Raw genomic sequence first — 16,107 nt, 5'->3', positions numbered from 1 at the left:
GCCTCAAATATCTAGTGATCCTTCTCAGCCTCTAAGTGTCCTTTCCTTTACTCTTTCAAGTTCACAATTTGTGAACTGTATCTTCCTCCCTGTGATGGATGACCGATATTAATACTTGATAATGAAGTATTTGACTTGTATTTATATGAGTTTCGCCAATAAACGAAAAAGACACATTTATTAGAGGAGAGGCCAACTTGTGCATGAGGTGGCACATTAAAAGTATAACGAAAGGGGTCTTTGTTAATAATCAACCAGATATAACATAGTTTCATTGTTTACGAAAACTATATTATAATAGCAACATAGGAGGGCTATAGATTTTGAAACAATGTGAAACCATATTACAATGGATGCTGGGAGGTCCCACATGCCACATCATCACTTTACTCCCGCATATCGCAACTACACAAATATTTGAGATTTTAAGTTGTGGACATGCCAAAGTTCCAATGTCAACAATACCGATATGCCTATAACACATATCGGCCCTACTTTCTCTGACCTCCAACACAGTGGACACGATATTACATTAAACATGTTATGATAGAGCAATCAGGTTTGCAACCATATCACAATTGGAGGTTTTAACATGACATACCTGTAAAACTTTTGATATGAAATTTCCAATGCACGGATGCGATATTACATTTTAAAATGTTATAATAAGGCTAGTCAGGTTTGCAAAGCATATCGCAATCAAAGATTAGGCCTCATTGGAGGATCTTATCGAAGGTCCCATTCCAAAAGATCTGATAAAGGGTAGATGTGATTTAGTAATTAAATCATTATTAAAACAAGTCAGGTCCACATATCGGAGATCAGAGGTCCATGTTGCATTTTAGAGATCGGAGGTCCACATCACCTATCGGTGATCAGAGTCGGAGGTTTGAGTGGTGACACACAATTAAAACACTTACATGATTTCTCCAATTTGGTTATGGATATTTCGCCGATATGTTTCTCTTTGCTCCTCTGATATCACTGTTTCTACCCTTTGGCTCTTTCTCTTGGGCATATGTGGTCTTCTTTTTGGATATGCTCCTCCTTGGCTTGTTCTTGACTTCCGATTGCTTCTCTTTAAACTGCTTCTCTTAGATCTACTCCTCCTTAGCTTGTCGCTCCTGCTCTTAACTTCTGATGACTTTACTTTGGCTTATGATGGCTTTTGATGGATTTCTGATGGCTCCAATGGATTTCGATGGCTTTCCAATGGCTCCGATGTCTTTCCTCCTCTTGTTCCTTGGGACTGCTCCTTCGGTCTGATGCTTCTATTATGTCTCTATATATTCAATGCTTATGCTATATTCAATCAATATGGTCCTCCATCTCATCATATGATATCCAACTATAACATCATATGTCATCAAGGATATCATATTATACCTGAGGTTATGTCACCTTCATTAGAACTTTAATCACTATGATCAATGGGCAACATCATGGATCACAAGAATTTTCCATCACAAACAATGCCATATTGACATCAATGACAACCTTGACTAACAGGTCAAAGTACAAGACTGAGTGGAAATCCAAAGGCAATCCCAACTATAAAGGAAAGAGGCAGAAGATTGTTGATCACCAATGAGGTGCAAGTGCGAGGTTTGACACTACCACTAGTTGTGATCAATCCTTTAAATCTGAGGAAGTATATGGGCCTCAGAGGAAGCCCATAGTATAATGGGAATGTGGGGAAGACCATTTGTAGAGAGATCGTCCCTAGGTGCAGAGAAATTGCCCGAGATTGCATAATGTACAAGAAGTGCAAAAAGTTCGAGATATGGTGATCATGTGTTCAAAATTATGCTCAAAAATCAAAGTTGTCAGAATGGTGTGGAACTTGAACAACCACGTAGTTCTCATCATCCTGAATCTGGTGCAACTTGTTTCATGCAAAACAGACACTGTATGCTCCATAAACGCGATTTTTTCACTTTGTCAAGTAGGGAATTTTTTTTGTAGGTGGTTGACTGGGCATCCGTACAACCTAGGTGGAAAAAGGAATATTCTCATAATATTCCCAAAATATTCTTAGAATATTTTGTTGATTTGGCGAAGTCTTATTGGTCCATGTGTTGGGTTCGGGAAAATCATGAGGTGACACATGACTAAATCGAAGGGCGCCGTGTCCTCCTAATGGCTGTTTACAATTTTTGTATGGCTAGACAGGTCAGAGGCCAGGCTCGACCCCGTGAACTCCCATAGCACACGACAAAATTTTACCAATCCACCTACGCATTGTTACTTAACATACTATGGAGGTGGGTCTGTATTATGGTTTGACACTGCTGAGGTTGGGGGCGGGCAGACTTAATCGCCCCCCATGTGAACACACAAATTGCCGGCTGCGACAGTTAATGTAACTACCATAGTAACTGCCACCGCAACCGCCAGACAAGTACCATGTGACTGCTCCTCCTAAACGTTAACATTCACCGAGATCGCTAGAGGGAGGGGGGCTAGCAACGAGGGCTAGCCCTTGGGTGAATGGCTCCCATATGACCTAGTTTTTTGGTTCTAAGGCCTCGGTGGCCAAATTAATGATCCTACAAATCTGCCCAAAATCTAGGGAATTTGTTGCTTCGTTAGTGGAAAATGGGGCAAATTTGTAGGATGATGCCAGATTTGGTGGAAATTGTGGAGCGAATAGTGGAGAAACTAGGAGAGTTCATAAATTCTCCAGTTTTCGACCAAATTGGATGCAGAAAGAGGATAGGTAGCCATTTTTGGACATTCTGGATTCATTGGAGTAGGTTTCAGAAGCACTCGAGCATTGTAAACACATATTTTTACACTTTTGAGCATAATAGAGAGGCCCAAACCATTGGAAGCTGGACCAAGGAGACGTAGCCCAGGAGAGGTGAACTCATTCATCATGTTCCCATTGTGATGTGTTTTTGGTGATGTTCTGTACATGTTTATGTTGTTCTTCAGTCTATTATTTATGTTAAAATTTCTCATAAAACTAACATAAAAACTCATTTTTCACTTGCAAAATTCATGAATCCTTAAGCATAATGAAAGAATTTTGCTTCTAATATGAGGAGGATATTAGCACAACAATCTAACATTCTAAATCAGATAATTTTGGTACTAGAGAACTAGGTTTTCTTTTTGAAAGAGTGATCTAATTGTTTGCAAGTTTATGTCATGCTTACAAGGTTGAAACTAAAAAGAGGAGAAGGGAAGCTGGTTGGAAGCTCTGAAGTTGGGTCATGGGGAAGGAGAGAAAATTTGCCACAATCTCCAACACCAGTTTAGCCTCAATTTGCAGTTGAGACTCCAGAGAGCATGTCTCATGAAGGAGAACCTACAAACATGACAGAAGATGAGAATACCTTCAGAAAGGCTTTCTTTGATATGACATAGACGGTGAAGGTCCTCTTTGAAGAGAGGAATACCAGGCTACAAGGGGAAAGTTCCAAACCTACCAAAGGAGAAGGTTATTCAGGAGGAGGTATTGGAAAATGAGGTAATGGAAATGGAGACAAACCTCCACCCTCTCCACCATCTTCTTCATCTTCTTCTTCACAAGCATCTTCACCCTCTTCCACTAACACAACCCTTACTCATACTCATTATCATACTTCAAAAGGAACTGGTAAATCACCTTTTTTAAAACTTGATGTTAAATTTGAGCTGCCCGTGTATAATGGTGAAGTGAATGCTGAGAAGCTTGATAATTGGATTCATTAGTTGGAGGCCTATTGCAGAATTCAAAACCTTCAAGAGGATGACATAAAGATTCAGTTAGCTTCCTTGAGAATGGAGGGTGCAACACTAGTATGGTGGGAATCAAAGACCCAAGAGGAGATAAAAAACACGGTAAGATCTCAATTTATTGGAATGATTTCATTGCTGCAATCAAAAGACAATTCTAACCTCTAACTTATATGTAGAAAGCCATCATGAATTGGTAGAACTTTAGACAACTTAAAGGTCAGAATGTGCAATATTACACCCAAGAATTCAGAAAAAGGTCTTTAATGTTAGGTGTAGATTTGCAATCATAGGACACATTTCTGAAGTACATAGGGGGTTTACATAGTTACCTTAGGCATACTATCTTAATGTTTAATCGCAATAATTTATATGATGTGTGTGTGCAAGCCACTCATCTTGACGCAAGAGGGAAAAACACTCTAGAAGAAGGTAGTAAAGAGCCATTTAAGAGTAAAGGAAAAGAAAAGGGTTTCAAAGGTAAGGGAAAGAAAAATACATCTATAAAAAAGGAGAGAAATAACATGCAAACATTGTTCCAGAGAGGGTCACGATGAAGCTCATTGTTGGAAGCTTCATCCTGAAATGAAAGAAAAAAAATTAAACAACAAGGGAAAACAAAAGACAACTGCAACCACTCAACAGGATTTGGGATCCGATTTGAGTGATGAAACTAAAATCACAACCATGGGTATAAAAGGAAAAGAATCCATTTCTAGCACTAGTTCTTCAAACTCACAAAATAAAAATCCAAATGAAAAGAGGAGAATATTTTTTTTTCACATAAGGGTGATCTCAAAACATAACAAGATTGATACACGTTTCAATAGTGGTTCTCAAGCCAATCTTATCTCTGAAAACATTGTCAAAAGTTTAAACTTGGAAACCATTCCACATCATATTAAACCATATCCACTTGGATGGGCGTGTGAAAATTCACAATTGCAGGTCACTAGAAAGTGTAAACTGAAATTCGCCATTACTAAAAATTTCATAGGTGAAGTGGAGCTTGATGTTGTGCCATTAGATATATGTGGCATAGTTTTGGGCAGCCCGTACCTTTATGACAGAAAAACTATCTTCCATAGACATGAAAACAAATATCATTTATTCAAAGATGGAGTAGAATATATTGTGAGATCTCATAGCAAGAAATTAAATCTTTCACTTGTTAATGCGGGGCAGATGAGAAGACTAGTGAATCCAAGCAAGAATTTTGTGCTTCTAATGATCAAACCCAAGAATGATGTTGATAATGAAGCTTTTAAAGGTTGTGATTCAAAATTGAAATATGAATTGGTTGATGTAGTTAACCAATATGATGAGATGTTTCAAGAACCAAAGAGATTACCTCCCAAGAGAGGAATCCAACATGAAATACAGTTGGAGCAAAATTGTCCTCTTCCTAACATTGACATGTACAAGATGTTAGTGATGGAAAGTGCAGAAATTAAGAAGAAAATTCAAGAGTTGTTGAATAAAAGGATCATCAGACCATCTTCACTTATTGTCTTGGTGCCAAAGAAGGATGGAACATGGCGCATGTGTGTGGACTTCCGTGCATTGAACAAAATTACGGTAAAGAACCATTACCCATTGCCTAGAATAGATGATTTACTTGATAAATTGAAAGTTGCAAAGTACTTTACTAAGTTGGACTTAAGGAGTGGCTACCATCAAATTATAATAGCCGAAGGAGACATTTGGAAGACAACATTCAAAACAAAACAAGGTTTGTTTGAATGGCTAGTTATGCCTTTTGGTTTACATAATGCTCCTGCTACATTCATGCATGTGATGAATGATGTGTTGAGAAAATTTATTGATGAGTTTGTTATATTCTACTTAGATGACATCTTAATTTTCAGTAAATGTCGCGACGAACATGTCATGCATGTAAGAAAAGTACTTGATGTCTTAAAAAAAGAACAATTGTATCTTAAGATGTCAAAGTGTGAGTTTGGAAAAAAATCTTTAGTTTACTTGGATCATATTGTTGGAGGAGGTGAGCTGAAAATAGATCCCTCCAAGTTTGATGTCATTTTGAATTGGCCAAGGCCCAAGATAGTTCGTAAGGTAAGACGTTTTTTGGGAGCAACCCAATATTGGAGTAAATTCATTGCTAATTTTTATCTTATAGCAGCTCCTTTGCATGCATTGACAGGTGTGAAAAAGGTTTTTCAGTGGGGAGGCAAACAGAAAAAGGCCTTTGATGCATTGGGGAAAAAGATAAGTACAACTTGAGTACTTTCACTTCCAGACTTGAGACAGTCATTTGAGATTCAGACTGATGCTAGTGACTACGCCATGGGTACAGTCCTCATGCAACATGGTAAGCCTATCTGTTTTCATTTGGAAACATTTAATGGTGCAATGATTAACTATCCTACATATGACAAGGAATTGTATGCATTGGTGCAAAGTGTGAAAAAGTGGAAACACTACTTGATGGGAAAGGAAACAATAATTCAGATTGATCATCAACCATTGCAATACTTTCAATCTCGATCAAAGTTGCAGCAATCAAGGCACTTCTGATGGATTGGTTTTCTTCAACAATTCCACTTGGTAATCAGGTATAAGAAAGGTATCTACAATAAAGTTGCTGATATGCTTTCTAGGCCTATTGTTAGTTCAACTACTTTACTCAAGCATAATTTTATTTTACATGAAAGTTATATTGAGCAATATGCATTAGATAATGAATTTCAAGATGTTTATGCAAGCTTGTGTCAAGGTAACCAAGTAGAGGAATTGGATTATCATTTACATGATAACTTGTTGTACCATCTTGGCAATATTTGTATTCCATAGGGATAAAGAGTTAACATCATAAGAGAGGCACATACTTCTCTTATTGCTAGTCATTTCAGTGTAAGTAAGACGGTGGCACATCTACAAAGGTATTGTTATTAGCCTCGTATGCTTGAAATCGTGTCTTGTTTTATTAAGGGATGTTCATTGTGTGCAATAAGTAACCCTAGCAATAGGAAGTTAGGATTGTACACAACACATCCAAGTCCTTCACGACCATGGGAGAGTGTTTCTATGGATTTTGTAGGAGGTCTTCCATTGTCAAAAAGAGGTCATGATTATTTGTATGTAGTTGTGGATAGGTTCAAAAAAATGTGTATTTTTATGCCATATAAAAAGCAAGTTACAACTGAACAAACTGCTTAGTTATTCTTTCAGAATGTATGGGTGCATTTTGGATTGCCCACATCCATTGTTAGTGATTGAGATTCTCACTTTGTTGGGAATTTTTGGTCAATCTTGTGGGGGTTCATGGACATCAAATTGAAAAAGAGTACAACTTTTCATCCACAAACATATGGTCAAACAAAGGTGGTGAACAAAACAATGATACATCTTCTTTGTGGGTATTGCAGTAATCATCCTAAGTTGTGGGATGAACATTTGCACTATATTCAACATGCTTGCAACCGAGCCAAGCACTCTTCAACTCAAACATCACCATTTGAGGCATTTTTGGGATACTTTCCTAAATATATTTTGGATTTTATTTTTGGCAAAGATGTTGCTATTGATGGTCATAGCGACATAGACAAAGCAAGAAAGTTCATTGAACAAATCCAATTGGTACATGAAAAGGTTTAAGAAAAACTTGAAAAGAGCCAAGGCAAATACAAAGAAAGGCATGATAAGCATCGTGAAGATCACAAGATCCAAGTCGGTGATGAAGTTTGGCTTCACATTAGCAAAGAGAGGCTCCAATGAGAAGGTAAAAAGCTAAAACCAATTAGATATGGTCCATTCAAAATTTTGGAAAAGATTGATAACAATGCCTTCAGGTTGGATTTGCCTTCATCTATGAAAATTTATGCTGTTGTTAATGTTGGGAATTTAAGGTTGTATGAGTCTCCTTTGATTGAAGATCAAGGAGAGAATATTAAAATTTCATATATTGAATACTTTTCTCCAGAATTCCTTGAAGAGCTTCTACAAGACACTATACTTAACAGAAGAACAAGGACTCCAAAAGGGGGAAGTGTCGATTATCTTCGAGTGGGGCTCAAGGGTAAAAATCCTTCAAAATATAAATGGATAGAGATTGGAAAGGTGAGGGAACTATACCCTTAGCTGTTGGACAACTGAAAGGGATCTTTTGGGGTTCAAAAGGCTTCCAATGGGGAGGAGTGATCAGGTGCTCAAAAATAAAAGTTGTCAGAATGGAGTGGAACCTAAAAAAACACATAGTGCTCGTCATCCTAAATCTGACACAACTCGTTTCATGCAAAACGAACACCGTATGCTCCTAGAAATGCGATCTGTTCACTTTGTCAAACAGGTAATTTTTTTTACAGGTGGCTGACTAGGATGCTGACTGGGCATCCATATAGCCTAGGTGGAAAAAGGAATATTCTCAAAATATTCTTAAAATATTCCTAGAATATTCTTGAAATATTTCGTTGATTTGGCGAGTCCTATTGGTCCATGTGTTGGGTTCGGGCCAATCAGGAGGTGACACGTGGTTAATTCGGAGGCCGCCACGTGTCCTCCTAATGGCCGTTTAAAATTTGTGTATGGCAAGATAGGTCGGAGGCCAGGCTTGACCCTGCGACCTCCCACAACACACGACAAAGCTTTACCAATCTTCCTATGCATTGTTACTTAACATACTATGGAGGCGGGTATGTATTATAGTTTAACACTACCGAGGTTGGGGGGGGGGGGCAGACTTAACCACCCCCATGTTAACACACAAACTGCCAGCCGTGATAGTTAATGTAACTACCACCGCCAAATCTAGACAAGCACCGTGTGACTACTTCTTCTAAATCGTTAACATTCACTGAGACAACTGGAGGGAGGGGGTCCAGCGCCCGGGGCTAGCTCCTGGGCGCATGGCCCCCATATGACCCAGTTTTTTGGTTCTAAGGCCTCGATGGCCAAATTAATGATCCTACAAATCTACCTAAAATCTGGGGAATTTGTTGCTTTGTTAGTGAAAAATGGGGGGAATTTGTAGGATGATGCCAGATTTGGTGCGAATTGTGGAGCGAATAGTGGAGAAACTAGGAGAGGTCATAACTTCTCCAGTTTTCGACCAAATTGGATGCAGAAAGAGGCTAGGTAGCCATTTTTTTACATTATGGAATCATTGGAGTAGGTTTCAAAAGCATGAGTAGGTTTCAGAAGCATTTGAGCGTTGTAAACACATATTTTTACAGTTTTGAGCATAATAGAGAGGCCCAAGCTATTGGAAGTTGGACCAAGGAGATGTAGCCCAGGAGGGGTGAACTCCTTCATCATGTTCCTGTTGTGATGAGTTTTTGGTGATGTTCCATACATGTTTATTTTGCTATTCAATCTGTTATTTATGTTAAATTTGCTCATAAAATTAACGTAAAAACTCATTTTTCACTTGCAAAATTCATGAATCCTTAAGCACAATGAAAGCATTTTGTTTCTAATCTAAGGAGGATCTTAGCACAACAATGTAATATTCTAAATCAGATCATATGGCTCAGAACGTGCCCATAATTTATGTTGCTATGGATAATCGACAAACTGATCACCAAGCATCCATCATTGAGATCAAAGGTATGATCTTTTATCAAAATATATTTGTTTTAATAGACCCAGGGTTGAATTTTAGTTATATTAGTCCAACAATCATTGGAAAATGCATATTGAAAAAGGAAGCACACATTGAATCTTGGCTAGTCCAACTAGCCACATGAAAGAAAAGGTGGGTGGAGCACATGGTGATGTCATGCCCTATTGTATTGAGCAACATTCCAACAACAAATAATATTAATATATTTCCCTTAGAAGCTTATGATTCTCTCATTGGAATGGATTGGCTAGCTCGTCGTAGAACAAAGTTTGATTTCTTTAAAAATTCAATCAAATGCCTTACTGAGATTTGAGAAAGGATTGTGTTGCAAGGTAAGCAAAAGCCTTTATTAATTATAATAATCATAACAATGTAGGCCAAGGGGAGTTGTTGGAAGGGATGTAACTTGTTCGCTGTGCAAATAACCAACAATATTAAAGGCAACAACAACAAGGATTTATTGGAACATCCTATTCTAAAACGGTTCAAGGATTTATTTCTTGAGGATATCACAGGACTACCACCACATAGGGAAGTTGACTTCTCCATAGTTTTAATGCTTATAACATCACCAACATCCAAATATCCTTATAGGATGAGCACCCATGAATTGGTGGAGTTCAAGCTACAAATCAAGGAAATGTTAGAAAAAAGATACATAAGGCTGAGTGTATCACCACGAGGAGCACCATCTTGTTTTTGAAAAAGAAGGATGTCACACTCAGGTTGTGCATAGATTATAGGTAGAATAACAAGGCCACCATAAAGAATCGATACCCTAATTGATGACTTGTTTGATCAACTACAAGGAGTAGTAATCTTTTCAAAAATTGATTTGAGGTTTGACTATCACCAGGTGCACATTAAAGATGAAGACATTAATAAGACAACATTCAAGACGAGGTATGGGAATTATGAGTTTGTAGTTGTTTCTTTTGGGCTTACTAATGCACATGCCACTTTTATGTGCCTCATGAATAAGGTGTTGATACCTTACTTGAACAAATTTGTATTAGTGTTTGTTGATGGTATATTGGTTTATTAAAAAACCAAAGAGGAACACAAAGAACCCCTATCTGTCGTGTTACAGTTGTAAAGAGAACACAAGTTATACACAAAGCTCAACAAATGTGAGTTCTTTCAGTGACAAATCTAGTATTTGGAACACATTGTCTAGAAGGAAGGGGTGGCTATTAACTAAAGAAGATTAAAGCCATCACGGATTGGCCTACACCAATAAATGTGACTGAGATTAGATCATTTATGGGATTGGCAGAGTATTAATAAATATTCATCAGAGGCTTCTCCAACATTGGTTATCTAATCACGAAGATGTAGAAGAAGGGGAAGACATTTGAATAGACAACTAAATCCGCTACAAGCTTCGAGCAACTGAAGCATTTGCTACTAATGCACCAATGTCAAGAATAGAACACCTGGACATGGACTTTGTGGTTTAAAGAAATTCCTGCAAGGAGGGACTTGGTGGATTCTTGATGCAAGAAGTCCAAGTAGTCTATTATGAATCTAGAAAAATGAATGAGCATGAGAAAAACTATGTGCTTCATGATTTGGAATTGAGAGCCATTGTTCATTATTACTCCTTGGGAGGAAATTCACTTTGATGACTGTTGGCTTAAGGGGGCCTGACCCAGGTTCAGATTTATTCACGCCAACCAAAAAAACTCTAACTGCTGGCCCTTTCGGCAACATCCTGCGTAGGGCAGGTTGTAGTCTCACCCGAAGCAGTATTGGGGGATGCTAGAACCAGGTTTCTACATCTAGAGATCGTGTGATGTGTATTTTGATGCCCTTATAGCTCGGATCTTCCTTCGCACAAATCTGTACCTTCCTTCTGTCCAAGCCCGCAACTCTATCTAATTAATCTTCAAGTCTTCGCGAAGGTACACGATCATGCTTAGCAGATAGAAAATAGATGGATATACTACTTTCGCTTAATCAATGAAAACCCTAGATCCGTCTTCGTACAGATTTATTCACTTGAATGGTTATCATAAAATATCTATTTAGTACCTTCACGAAAATAGTTTGTTACACTTTTAATGCATGGGTATTAAAGATCTAACTGATTCACACAGAGAATACACTTTATTTCATAGAAAACTGATCATTAAGCGACGATGCATAAACTTAAACATAAATAAGAATAAGGCACAAATGCAATAGATTTGGTCCAAAACAGTCTTTATTAGATTCATCATTCAATTTACAGACTCTTCTACCCTGCGCACCCAGCTGCAGGGGCCCGCGCACTTAGCTGCGGACTTGCCAAGGTCTCCATGCACTCAACTACAGGAGCCTTCCCCTTTCACCTAAGTACAGGAAAACAGAGCTTTCCTGCCTTAGCACTTTTCCCTTACACTTGTTCTTCACCAAAAGTTATCTTTCTAGACTCGCTATGACTCAAATATTTATAGCCTTTCTATTACAATACCATGGCCTGTGGCCTATGGGTGAATCTCAAAACCATCCTATCACTTACCCATACAAGGGGCTAAAGTCCCTTTGACTCTTACTTAGCTACACACTCTGATTCACCATTTCGTGGAGACTTTACATTCTTTACAAAATTTTAACCAAAAGTTGATTAAACTAACCAAAATTGACCCTAGCGACCCTATCCCAACAGGCTCCCAACACAAATATGGTGACTCACCCTCGAGTCACTCAGCTGACATCTCTACTTTGTGGAAGAGCTCACTGAAATCCTACTTCAATGCTTCTAGCTTTTTGATGCCTTGTATTGCAACCTACTTCACCCCTTTGACCAGCTTTTCTGTAGTTGTTCCTTGTACCACAAGACACATGGTCCTACGAGTCTGCTGCAAAAGCTTTCAGTTTCTCTTGAATAGTCTGGGAAATCTAGCTGACCTCTTCTGTCAAAGATTGAATATGAGCCTTTAACACCGATTCTTTTTGTTGCAATTCCTATACTTGTGCCTGTATCAGCTTCCATTCCTACAGGCGTGCGAAGCGCTAGACTCGCGCCAATGTTCGCATAGTTGCCTTGATCTCATCATATTTCTGCTGGGCCTCTCTGATTTATGTACTCAATATCTACAAGTTTGGGTCCTCCTACAAAGTGTCCCATAACTCCATGGAGTTGTTAAAAAGGAAGTCACAACCTTTCACTACATTCCCCAGAGTAGTCATGTGCTCCTTGATGGCTACGCCGTGCTGCTCCTTGACCTCTAGCGGAGTAGTCAGATGTAGCTTCAGCTGTAATTCTGATATCTTCATCTAGAAGTCAAACATGACTCTGCCTATCTCATATTTTGATTCTCAAACTGCAATGGCCAATTTCCTGATCTTCATAGTAGATGTGGCATCTTCCAGAAAATGTAACTCTAGGATGGAATTACATGCCTGTGTGATTGCTTCTTCCAAGCTCTGACTTCGTGCTTCTAGCTCTTCCTTTTCTTTCAAGGCCTTAACCTTCTCAATGAATATTTGTTCATTATTTAACTTAACCTTGTTGATTACTACAAGTACGCGCTACTCTCTGATTCGAAGCTCTTCTGAGACCCCCTGATGGAGTGTGTGGCGGGTCTGAAGTGGTAGCGTGTCTAAGTTCACCCCGATGACTTTAATATTTCCCAGTTGGGCGTGGTCTTCCTTTGATGCTGCGTGGACTGTACCTTCTGGTAAGGAGATGAATTTGAGGTCCATAGTCTTTTTTGTCTCCAAAACGCTCTTGCTCACTTGCTGCAGGCTCGCGTGAACCCCACTCGCTTGTCCAACGCTCGCCTGAATTCTGCCTGTCTGGATCTGCAATTCACGTAGATCCTTCTGGACACTCCCTATTGTTTGGATGTACTGTTGTTAAAACTATTGCCAACTCTGTTGTGGTGTCTTTGACTTTATCCTCAATTTCATCGAGGTCTCCTTCTGTTAGGACCATTGGGTCAATGCGCGCTTGCTTTTCTGATTTTTGCTTCTTCCTTGGCCCGACAATTGTCTCCTTTTTCCATTTTGACAACCTAAAAGGAGTGCTTTGCAAGTCATCCTTGCCTCCTTCCTGCTTTGACTGCTCCAGTTCTTCAGTATGTTGGGAAGCCTGTTCCTTAACTTCCACTGTGTCTTTCTGGCCAACACGCTCTTTCTCAGCAAGATCTTTTTCAACAGGTTCTTTTTCAGTAGGCACCATAACAGTAGCTTCATTTGCATGACATTTCCTCATTATTTTCCCAGCTAAAATTTGGGTAGAAAATTGCACCGCTTGGTCTTGAATTGAGCGGATAGAATATCTGCGTGACTTTTTGATCGGTCCAAACTCAGTCTCCATTTTATCTTCAAGCTCCTTTTCTTTGCTTTTTCCTCCAATCTCCTTGGCGGGGTCCACCCCTTTATAGGGTAGCTTTGTAATTCTATGAATGAGCATATCAGTAATAGGTATGGGTTCACTGAGCCATGAGCACCCATCATACACCAACACGAACAGCTGGCGGAAAAAAATAGTGTTGATAATCGACCGATGGAAGTGTGGGATGCAAAGCATATGTAGTAATCCAGCCTGCTCGACGTCTTTGATGCATTTCATGGTTTTGAGCCTTGTGACCCTAGTTTCTTCATATTAAATATTTGTCATGTACATATTTGTAGCTAGGTGAGGGAATTCTCATGGTTGGCGAGATCCCAATCTGCCATCTTGAACACCGGGATGCACGCTAAGAGCGTGCCTTCAAAAACTGCCTCCTCTAGAAACAACGATGTAGAGATCGTGAATTTGCCTAAATCTGGGTCCTTGGTTACCTTGGCTTTCCCTTTTTGTGGAGGGATATATGCTGGGAGACATGTGATAGGCTCACTCTCCTCAGCATCTAACTCCTCAAATCCATTGCGGAGCTCCTCTGCCTCCAAGTCCACTGGTTGCTTTTCATTATACTTCTTCTATTTTTGTCGAACCTCTGGGTTCTTCCTCAGTGACTACCTCATTGGTACAGGTTTCTTCTGCTTCTCCTTAGCAGTTGATTTCTTTGGCCTGGGTGACCTCGGTGCCCTAGGCACAAAGGCCGCAACTTCCATGGACACGACTTCAGGGTCTTCCACTTGAGAAATAGCGGCTTCAGAACTGACTGGTGCGGACATGTTTTCAAGGATAATCTTCTGGTTCCACTCAGGTAAGGTTGCAAATATCGGGCTTGAAGCTAAATCCTCCCAAACCTACCAACTCATGTAGCGGGAACAAGAGGGCTATCACACAATCATCAGAATGCAAAGTGTTCTTCGGTAGACCAACATGCTTAATTTATAGGTGGTTTTGAATTCAAATCTGACCGTTCCCTCCATTTTCTGATCATAAATTCATCTTTGGCGGAAGATATCTAAATATTTTCGCCATAAATGTCGCCTAACCACTCCTCCTAACGGGATTTTTGCTATCCAATCATGAACAGTGATTGCAACAACTACTTTTGGACCCGACTACATGACATCATCCTCCATGGCGTAGCCCTCCGAGCAAAGCTCTTCCTAGCACACTCCTTGCTTCCGATGCACAACCTGCCTACTTTGTTTTTCTTTTCTGGGAGCTGTGTAGTTTATAGTCCCGCCATCCCTTGCAGCTGCCTGGATTACTAAGACTGTTCTATTTCCATGTAGTCATTGTGCAGGGGTAGGATCCCCTATATACAACTTCAACTTGCTTCCATTCACTCTTCCAAGGAATGGTTCGCCATTTAGCTTAGCGAGCTGAACTGCGCCACCATCTGTGATCTCCTTAAAAACATATGGCCCTAACCAGTGCATTTAAAATTCCCCCTAAAACTTTGTGAACTTGCTGTCATATATCAGCACGAAATCATCCACCTTGAAAGTGTGAAACTTAATATGCCTATCATGCCATGCTTTTTCTCATTCCTTTAGTACTTGCTGGTGAAATCCTACAAGAAAGTGGTCCTCTTCCAACTCTATCAGCTGCACGAGTTGTTCCTCCAAGGTATTGCGATCCACCATCTTTGTCAAAGCTGAAATACATAGACTTGGCACAATATATTCCATAGGCATCACTGCTTCAATCCCATAGACCAACCTAAATGATGCTTGGCATGTCAAGTTCTTGCAGGTCGTCCTATATGCCCATAGAATTATCGGTACGCACACATCCTAGTCATTCCTCTGCATGTTATAGACCTTTGTCAATGCGTTCTCCAAGATTTTGTTAAATGATTCCACCATTCCATTTGCTTGTGGGTGATAGGGCGTGCTCTTTTGGTGGTATACCTGGAATTCTTCAAGCATTGCGCTGATCGTTTCATTCAAGAAATGTGTACCCCTATCACTCATCAACACCTTAGGGCATCCAAACCGTGTTAAGACATATTCAAACAAAAGCTTCGCAACGGTGGTAACTGTACAATCCTTCACTAGCTGTGCTTCCACCCATCTAGTTAAATACTTTGTTGCAGTAATAATAGACCGCACACCCGTCTTCTTTCCTGGTGGTTGTATTGGACCTATGAAATCAATATCCCACATATCAAATACCTGCAACGAAACCTGAAGATTTAAAGGCAATTCATTTCTTGGCAAAGGCTTTCCCGTCCTTTGGCAAGCATCGCACGCCTTGGAATCCTCATGTAATGTCCGTCACCATAACCCTGCACGCAAAATCTTCCATGCTGTCGCTTTTCCTGCATAGTATCCTCCCGCCTCTCTTCCATGTGCTTCGGTGAGGATACTAGCACACTCAAACTCTGGAACATATCTTCGCAGTATTTCATCTATTCCCATATTATACAAGTGACCCGAAATCACTAAAAAATCCACAAAGCGGACAACTA

This window comes from Pinus tabuliformis, chromosome 5_1 (genome assembly GCF_031772625.1).
Source record: "Pinus tabuliformis cultivar Carrire ecotype Pingquan chromosome 5_1, CPIR1, whole genome shotgun sequence".
NCBI lineage: Eukaryota > Viridiplantae > Streptophyta > Pinopsida > Pinales > Pinaceae > Pinus > Pinus tabuliformis.
The sequence above is the reverse complement of the archived record's forward strand: the minus strand, read 5'-3'. Positions refer to the sequence as shown.